Genomic DNA, 9,536 nt, shown 5'->3' on the forward strand with positions numbered 1-9,536 from the left:
GTGAGTTTGGGTTTGTCTTTGTATAGGGCGATGGGCTCTTGTTGTTTGGGTATACAATATTAGACAGATCCACCAAATAATTCCAAAAGACATCTTTGTTTCAAAATGCTTGCATGTGTGCTTACTTTTGAAAATCAAACTACCAATGGAAAGAGTACCAATACAAGGTAACATTTTATGGAGTTTTCAAAATGATTCATATGACATCAAAGAAAAGCATATGTTTTATAAGGTTCACTACGCTTATTTTACAAGCTCTTTATCAACCCCCTATCTCTTTGTTGAGGTAATTGAAGGAGAAGCCTTGGGTAAAGGTTCAAGTATTATTTGTTGGGAAACTAGGTTATCTTCCATGTGGGTCATCAACTTTGTTGTATATAATTACTAAGCCTTACCTTATGGGAAGGATTACTTCAATGGATGTTACTTTTGGCAAGAATTTGATTACAATGTGATGCATTCATTGGCAAAGGAGTATGCAATAGTAGATTTCTCAAGTAGGTTGGAGGGAGAAGATTCTAGAGAACTTATCAATGATCATCGACCAATGCTAAATTATTTGAAGCTCAAGTTGTTAATGCAAACTCTTACTATGATCATATGTTACAATTCGTTATTGTTGGCTTTTACACAATAATGAGACTTTTGATAGAGGTCTTATTATTTTCAAGATCTTCAAATATGTTGCCTAAGTTATCTTGCACTGCACCGAGCTTCCTTATGCTCTTTCTCAACCCTATTGTGCACTCTACCCAAGAAAGAAAAAAAATGCAAGAATAGAGGTGTCTTGCACTCTCATACTTACCTATCATTTTGTACTTGATAGTCAAAAGGCTTGCAAATGGCTCCACAATTTGAGTAGTGTTCCTCCATTTGAATTTGCTACTCCATTACTTCGAACCCAATCCATGAATGCTCCACAAAGAGGGAAAGAAAAAGAAGGAAGAGGTAGAGAAGAGCTTGTCCTAATAGTCACTCACTCCCTCACTCACTCACACTCTCAGAATCACTTCCTAAGGTGCACGCGTGCTTGGCCCAATTGGAGGAGAAGTTGGTTATGGAGGTGACTACTACTAATAAGAAGATTGAAGACAAAGTCAAGGACATGACAACAAGAGTGCAAGAGGATGTACAAAAGGAAATTAATACAAGTAGATATATGAGGTGTGCCAAATATTATTTTTTCTATAGTTAATGAAGTTACATTGCAAAAGAAGCTTGAATCTCATGCATGATTAGGAGGACTTCTTAATGGGTGGCATAAAGAAACACAAGAGGATGAAAACTATGAAGAATGTTCAGAGTCATGTAGGTTAGAAACTAAACTAAAGGCAATATTAGAGAATCGAGGTTTTAAGTGGGTGACACCATGGCACATCACCAAACGAGGGAATAGCCAAGCACCTTGGAGTTTGGAGAAGTATAATATGAAATTGAAGCACTAAAGCAATCAAAATGTTTCAAGGGAGCCACATAGTGGATCATCATAGATGAGCTCACACCAACACAACTCAAAGCATGACTAGATGAGATTGCCAAGATGAAAACAATTGGAAAAGAGGGAAAATGGGTAGTTTATCAAGGTGGTCAAGCCATCATAGAAGAGCTTAAAAAGTCTAAGCATCAGGCTTCTTTAGGGTCATTACCTTATATAGTAACTCTTGTAGCCTTAAGAGTTCATGTTTATTTGTGCCATTAGCAACACTAAAGTGAATTGTATATGGATCTTGAGTTTTTCATCCTGTCCTAGGTGCCTTTGAGGCATCTTAAGAGACATTAATATCACTATCTTTCTTTCTATCTTTCTCTGATAAGGTGCACAAGAGAATAAAGTAGAAGTAAGGAGAAGGGAGCTCTTAAAGTTGCGCACACAAGAATGAGATCCTTTTGAAAAAAAGGACAAGTGCCTAAAAAACATTATCTTGAAGTCACTAAAAAATTGATACATCTTTCAAAGCGACTCATGTTACTTGTACTTTGACTTTGACTTTATCTTTGAAAGAATATGAGTTGAGTGATGTGTAGTGACCTTACTAGAGATCAACAAACGAAAGGTGTTACCAAGTGATATGTGGAATGCTATATAAGAAAGACAAAGATCAATATCGAAGAGATGTATATCCAAGTTAAAAAAGTTTATTGTCCTTCAAGAAGCATATGCAAGAATTTCAAGAGGACATTTTTTAGGGGAACTTATAGGTCAAAAAATACTTTAAGATGATTTATGGTGGCCAATAGTGTTGAATGAGGCACATGACTATATATTAAGTAGTGTGTCAATCATATGACACACATAAAGGAGGGTCAACTATAGCTATATGGAATGCAAGATTATATGATATTACCATTTAAACCATTCTAAAATTTGGGAATTGATTTTGTAGGACCAGTTAATCTAGCTACTAAATATACACAAAAATGGGGGATTGATTTTGTAAGATTGGTTAATCAAACTACTAAATACGTGCAAAATTGGTATATTTTGATATGCGCCGACTATTGTAATAAGTGGGTGGAAGATCATGAAATACAAGATAAAGCAACAAGGAGTGTGGCTAAATTTCTATATTGAAATATTATAACTAGGTTTGAGTGTCCAATCGAGCTTCTAAGTGATGAAGGTAAGCACTTTATGAATCATGTAAAAGACGAATTGACAAGCATACATATGATCTTGCATAAGAAGTCAACTTTGTACCATCCTCAAACTAATTGGGTAGGCTAAAATCTCCAATAAGTTTCTACTCCAAATGTTGAAGGAGGTTGTGCACGAAAATAGGAAGATTGGGATGTCAAACTAGACTCTTTTTGTGGTGCATTCATGGATCAAATTTGGAGGTATGGAGTAGTGAATTTGAATTGAGGAGCACTACTTGTATCATGGAACTGTTTGTACGCCTTTCTAGTTTCAACCCCAACACAATAGGTAAAGGTGAGCTCACAACACCTTGAGTCTAGTCTTGTATTTTGTGCTTTCTTGAGGAGTGCATGGTTGTTGGGACAGAGTGTAAGGAAGCTCGGTGAGGGATAGCTTAGTCAGAATAGTTGAAGCTCTGAAAAATAATAAGATCTCCATCCAAAGTCCTACTATTGTGCATAAAAGCTAAGATTTTGGTTCCATTGTTGGGACCAAGATAGAGTTAACCAAGGAGCTTACACTCTTACCATGTGGGCAAAATAGGAGGTTAATTTCTCACTTTGAAACACGTAGGGCTAGATAGAAAGGCTGGATCGATAGAGTGGATTCGATGGATTTAAAATGGAAAGATTGAGATGAATAGGATAGGCATATGAGAATGGAAGTACTAAAATCAAAACTCAAAAACAAAAAAGGTTGTAATATTAACCTTGTTGTCTTGTGCTTGCTTAAATCTTTGTATAAACCACAAGACGAACACAAAAGCATGCAAATAGTAAAGGGGTAGTCATGACCATGAGAGGGGTTAGATATCAATATCTAATACATGATTGGGTTGGACTATCAGTCTGACTCAGATATAAGCTTGGGATAGTTTGAAGAGTTTTTTGCTTTTTGAATTAGGTTGCCTTCTATGTTATGTGTTTTTGCTTTTTAGTCTCTTCCATTGACAAACAAGAGGTATAGCTCTTTATCATATCGAGTCATAAGAAGGGTTGGCTATATTCTTGTGAGAGGAAGTGTAGTGTGAGGGAGGAGGCAAGCTTTTGCAAAAGAAAGACTGTTGTGGCAAGGGAGTCTACTATTAATCTGCATCCAAAAATTACTTTGAAAAGAAGAGGTATACTTGACCATTGTTACTTGAATTCATGGTACAATTTGATTTAATTCTCTACGTAGAATTGATGGGATTTCATGAGAGAAATTTTTGAGAAGGATGCTTGAGAAATTGCATCAGGGAGTAGAGAAGGTGATTCCTTGTTGATCAAGGCCATGTGGAACTTTGGGATGGCCACAAGCTAAGAACCAAAAGAGAAGGATAGAAGGAGAGGGTTGTAACTATGCCTTGGCAGCCCCTCAAGACCACATGTTGACTACTCAACGGCCTCCTCCTCTTTGATTGTGTGACATCCGAGATAGTGCTGAGAAAGGCACGTTGTTGGGCTTCCAATCTTGTCTGTGTAGCCTCTACCTTGCTTTCTGCTATAACACTCTATTCCTTTTTGCAAGGGCTAGGCGGCTTGCCAAGTCTTTCACTCTCCTTTCACTCTGCGTCACCTATTCTTTGATTCTGATGCTAGGAGGCATATTTCACAGTGGATTCCGTGCCACGGTGGATTCCGTGAGGTTTTACGGTGGATTCCGTAAACTTTGTTGACCTGGGGCTCATACACAAAGTGGATTCTTTGTACGAGAAGTAGATGGGGATGCCTATCCTTTTCGGGTGTTTCGTTAATTTAGTGTGTACATGGGTGATTCCATAGCGGGTGATTTCGCAAAATACATATTAAATTAATAAATGTTTATGAGTTTAGAGTGCGCACTCGTGATAAATTAAGGTTAGGATTGATTTCTAACCAGTTGATTTATTTATGTAGCTGAAGACTACTAGGTATTCACTTTTGTCGGTTTAATTATATTATTTTACTAACGATTGTGAATGCTTCAGTTGATGTGTAGAGATAGCAGTAGTGGCGGAGGAAAGCATAGGAGGATAGCGTGTATTCGAGTTATCACTTATATTTTGATGGGCGCATACCTTAGGCATGGCACCTATATTTTGTCGCACCTATTTATTAAGGCGTTGGATATTTATTTATTATTTTGTATGCGCATGGACGCACGATTATGATATTTGTATTTGGACATTGTATTGGGTATGCCTGACTCTTTGGGCGCCCGCCCATTAGCTTTATTTCTATTTGGCACTAAAGCAAACTCAAAAGCCAAAAGAATGCTATTTTGTAATTTGGGCTATTATTTGAGCTTGAAGATGATTAATACATAAAATACATGCTTTGTGGAGCGCTTACACAAGGCATGGGGGGAGATTGGACCCAATTGGTCTCTTGTTCATGTCGTGCATGCTTTCTACCTTGAGTTTTGTGCAAAAAGTAGAGTTCTTTTGTTCTTGGGGACCTTCTGGCGCTCACTACGCGAGCATACAACATCCGATCTGTGCACCAATGGTATCAGAGCGAAGCTTAGATCGAGAGCTTCCAATCGCTACCCATCTTGTGCGAAGGCGGAGCTCCTGGAACGGTCGAGCTCTGCAGTCAGTTTCATCACGAACGGTCGATACGGGTGGATTCCTGGCAGTCAAGAACCTCTGTCTACAGTCTCTGATCGCGAAGGACCGGCCTGAGGAAGCGGAGGACCACGTCAATATCTCCTTCTCCAAGTCGTTTGAAAACAGAGACAGTAAGTCTCATCTCCATATCCACAAGTTCAATAAGCTTTAAAATAAAGCTTAGGAAGTTAATAGTAAGCTTTATAAAAGCTTACTTAAAGAAATTTGATCGACCAGTATCGCGGCATGTTGACGCCGTGATTAGCGGCGGAAAAAACGGCCCCCCCTAAAATTCGTCGTCAGATTCAGATTAAGCTATAAGCTTAATCAACTAAGTCACAAGTCAATAATCTACAAAGTCTATCAAGTTCTGCAAGTTTCGTTACTCTGCAAGTTCACCAAGTCAGCAGAGATTAAAACTGACTTATTCTAAAAACTCCCATAAGGACCGTTCCTGCGCAGAAGCACAAAACTGCCAAGTTGTTCCCTGGAAGACTCTGTTCGCATACGCAGACTTGCTGAACTAGTTTCAACACATGCAGAAGGTCATACGCAGTTTTTACGAAGACTTTAAATCCTGCAACCGCAAAAGTCGAAGATCGTGAAAGCCAAACAAAAATTTATAAGCCTTGTATACCCGACTTTGAGCTACGCTCATCCCGCTAATTGGATTTTGAGAGTGTAAGGTCTTTTGAATTTTTACAGGATGACGGAACAAAACATGGACGATTTAATGGTTGAAGGCGATCTTCCTGAACCTACGATGGAACAAAAATTGGATTTAATTATGATGAAGCTGGATGAAGAACGAAGAGCCCGACAAGCTTTGCAAGTTCAATTGGCCAATTTGCAACGATCGATTACCGACAAAGATGGACCACAACCCGAAGATCTTATCCGACATACCATAGGTGCGACTCTCGAAGCTCAATCCATCCGCAAAGAAACAAAGATAAGTAAAAGAAATTTCAAATTCCGTTTCAATGGAACTCGAGATGGAAAGACTATTCTTGCATTCATTAGTCAGTTTGATGATTACTTTGATGAAGAGACATACGCTGAAAAAGACAAAATTAAATGTGTCATTAATCATTTAGTGGATCGAGCATCTCTTTGGTGGACCGTGGTTCGTAAGAGCATAGATTGTCCCACTACCTGGGAGAGTTTCAAAAAGAAGTTTATGCAGAATTTCCTTCCTCCACAATTCCATGAAAAAGCCATAAAGCAATGGGACCTTCTTCAGCAAAGAGATCGTGAGCCTATTTCCCAGTACACCAAACGCTTTTGGAATGCCTTACTGCAACTACGCATGCTTGAAGACGTACCTGAAGCGACTCACAAGCACAAGTTTATGTCTGGATTACTTGGGCATTACTACGCTGAAGTCAATATGTTCAAGCCTGCAACCCTTGAAGATGCAATTTCTTTGGCTCATGACACTAAAGACAAGATTCGAGGAAGAGACAAGCGTCCACAACAATTTCAAGCAAATGGTAACTATGGTTCTAAGCAATTCAATTCAAATTTTAGAAGATTCAATCAAAGTCGATTTCCTTCATCATCTTTCCGTAAGTCTTGGACAAAACCACCTGCTTTGCCATCAAATACCAATCAAAACCCTAAGCCATCCTCACAGCCAAATCCTAATATTCCTAGACTTCCTGCCATTGCAAACAATGTATCTAAAGCCAAATCTATAGTTTGTTACAAGTGCCATCAACTTGGACATTTAGCAGCCAATTGCTAATCGAAGAAGCCACCTGTCCATATCAACTATCTTGGAGCAATGGAAGATGAAGAACATGAGGAAATGCCTGACTTTACGAAAGATGAGGATGACATTACTACTCCTTTGGATACTTTACCAGGTATGCCAACTCCACATTCTTTGTTGACAATGAAATGTTTAGTACATGGAAAAGAAAAGATTATTTTGCATGATGATGGTAGTACACATGCTTTTATTTCTGCAAAGTTAGTGAAAGAATTGAAATTACAAACTGTTCCTACGCATTATCGCATTAAAGCAGCATTCTTAGGCACAAGGTATAATGGAACACAAGAGGTACATGATTTAGAAATTCAAATTGGTGAATACACTGAAAGAAGGAATTTCCTAGTTGTACCTTTACAGTCCAGTGATATTATCCTAGGTATGCCTTGGCGTCATCAGCATAATCCTAACATAGATTATTCCACGCATTCAATTAAAATTCATTTTCATGGAAAACACATTACATTGCATGGTATGCATGCATCCAATAATTTTCCACTGCTTACTCATACTCAAGCTAAACGTGCATTACGTAAAAGTAGTAAATCTTATCTAATTTGGATGAATGAACTTTAAGCTAAAGAAAAACATATGCACCCTAGGCATAAAGAATTCCTTGCATAATTTAAAGATTGTTTTGCTGAAGATTTACCACTTGGACTACCACCTTCACGTCCTGAAGATCACAAAATAGATTACCATGTAAAACACCATATAGACATATCCAAATTGAATAAAAAGACATTCAAAATCAAGTTGAGGAATTATTAAACAGAGGATTAATTAGACCTAGTAGTTCTCCATTTGGCACACCTATTTTGTTGGTAAAGAAGAAGAATAATACTTATCACATGTGCATTGATTATCGTGCCCTAAATAAGATTACTGTAAAGAATAGATATCCAATTCCTAGGATAGATGATCTTATGGATAAACTACAAGGTTCTGCCATATTCAGTAAAATAGATCTTAAATCTGGTTATCATCAAGTGAGATTAGATAAATCTGATATATTCAAAACTGCATTTAGAACACAATTTAGACATTATGAATTTTTAGCGATGCCTTTTGGATTGACTAATGCATCTGCTATATTTAGTAGAATGATGAATCACATATTTTTGAAATATTAGCATTGTGTTATAGTATTATTTGATAATATCTTGGTATTCAGTAAAAATAAGAAAGAACATTATGAACATTTGTCTTTGGTTTTCAAGTTATTGAAAGATAATCAATTGTATGCTAATCCAGAAAAGAGTGAGTTCTTTCAAACAGAAATTGAATATCTAGGTCATATTGTGTCATCAGAAGGTATTAAGGTTGACCCTAAGAAGATAGAAGCAATATTAAACTGGCCTATACCCAAAAATGTGCATGAGTTACGTTCTTTTCTAGGTCTTGCTAGTTTTTACAGGAAGTTTGTGCGAAATTTTTCATTACTTGCTTTGCCTTTGATTAAACTTTTAAAGAAAGGTATTGTTTATCATTGGTCTGATAATCAACAAAAATCTTTTGATTTATTGAAACATGCATTAACCCATGCTCCTATATTACAACTACCTGATTTCAATAGACCATTCTTTTTAGTAGTTACTGATGCTAGCGGATCTGGAATAGGAGCTGTACTTATGCAAGATAATCATCCCATAGCCTATTCTAGTTGTAAATTGAAATCATCCGAACTTAAATATTCCACTTATGATAAAGAATTATTAGCTGTTCTACAAGCTTTAAGACAATGGAAACATTACTTAATGGGTTCTGAGTTTATGATTAATACTGATCAACAAAGTATTAGACATCTTCTTAGTCAACCCCAAATATCTGACCGACATATCAAATGGGCAGCTTTCATTCAGAGTTTCCATCCCCTTATACAGTATCAACTAGGTAAAGAAAATGTAGTAGCTGACCGTGCATCAATGCCTATAGTGCCTTTTTTGCCTACTATTCTTGAGTATGAGTTTCTAGTATTGCGAGATCGTGTTTGCTTATTTCTAGATGGAGGTCCTCGATGTTTAGGTATCCATTTGAATTTGGGCTCATTGGCTTTGGTTGCACCCTCGATCGCGTGCTAGTGTTGAGGCTTGGTGGGTTGTGACAAGTCACGACACCCCTTCTTAGACTTGGTTGTAGGTTTCTCTATCGGTGGCTTTGCGGGATTTGGTATGGGTGTGCTGCCCTTGCTGAAAGCTGTCACTATGTGTACATTGCTAATGGCAAGGTGAATGTGCTGTGACTCGTAATCGACATTAAAATGTGTTTGCTTCTTAAATGCACATCCTAATAGTGATCCTTACCGGCATCCTTTGTGTTTGGCAACACATAAAATACCATGGGTATGCTCTCAGACTCGATAGAGATTACGACTTTGCACTTTTCCAAAAGTTCATACGATTGACCCCTAAATAGGCTGAATTTAGCATTCGTGGATTGTAGTTGTGGTTGACCAATTAGAGTCCAATGATGGTGAGTTAAGATATTGAAATCAGCTCCCTCATCAATTAAGGCATCGAAGGTATGCATTTGTTGGGAAGTGATCATTATGTGTA

This window comes from Lygodium microphyllum, chromosome 20 (genome assembly GCF_053477565.2).
Source record: "Lygodium microphyllum isolate KBCC chromosome 20, Lygodium_microphyllum_v1.1.10, whole genome shotgun sequence".
In the NCBI taxonomy this organism is placed as follows: domain Eukaryota; kingdom Viridiplantae; phylum Streptophyta; class Polypodiopsida; order Schizaeales; family Lygodiaceae; genus Lygodium; species Lygodium microphyllum.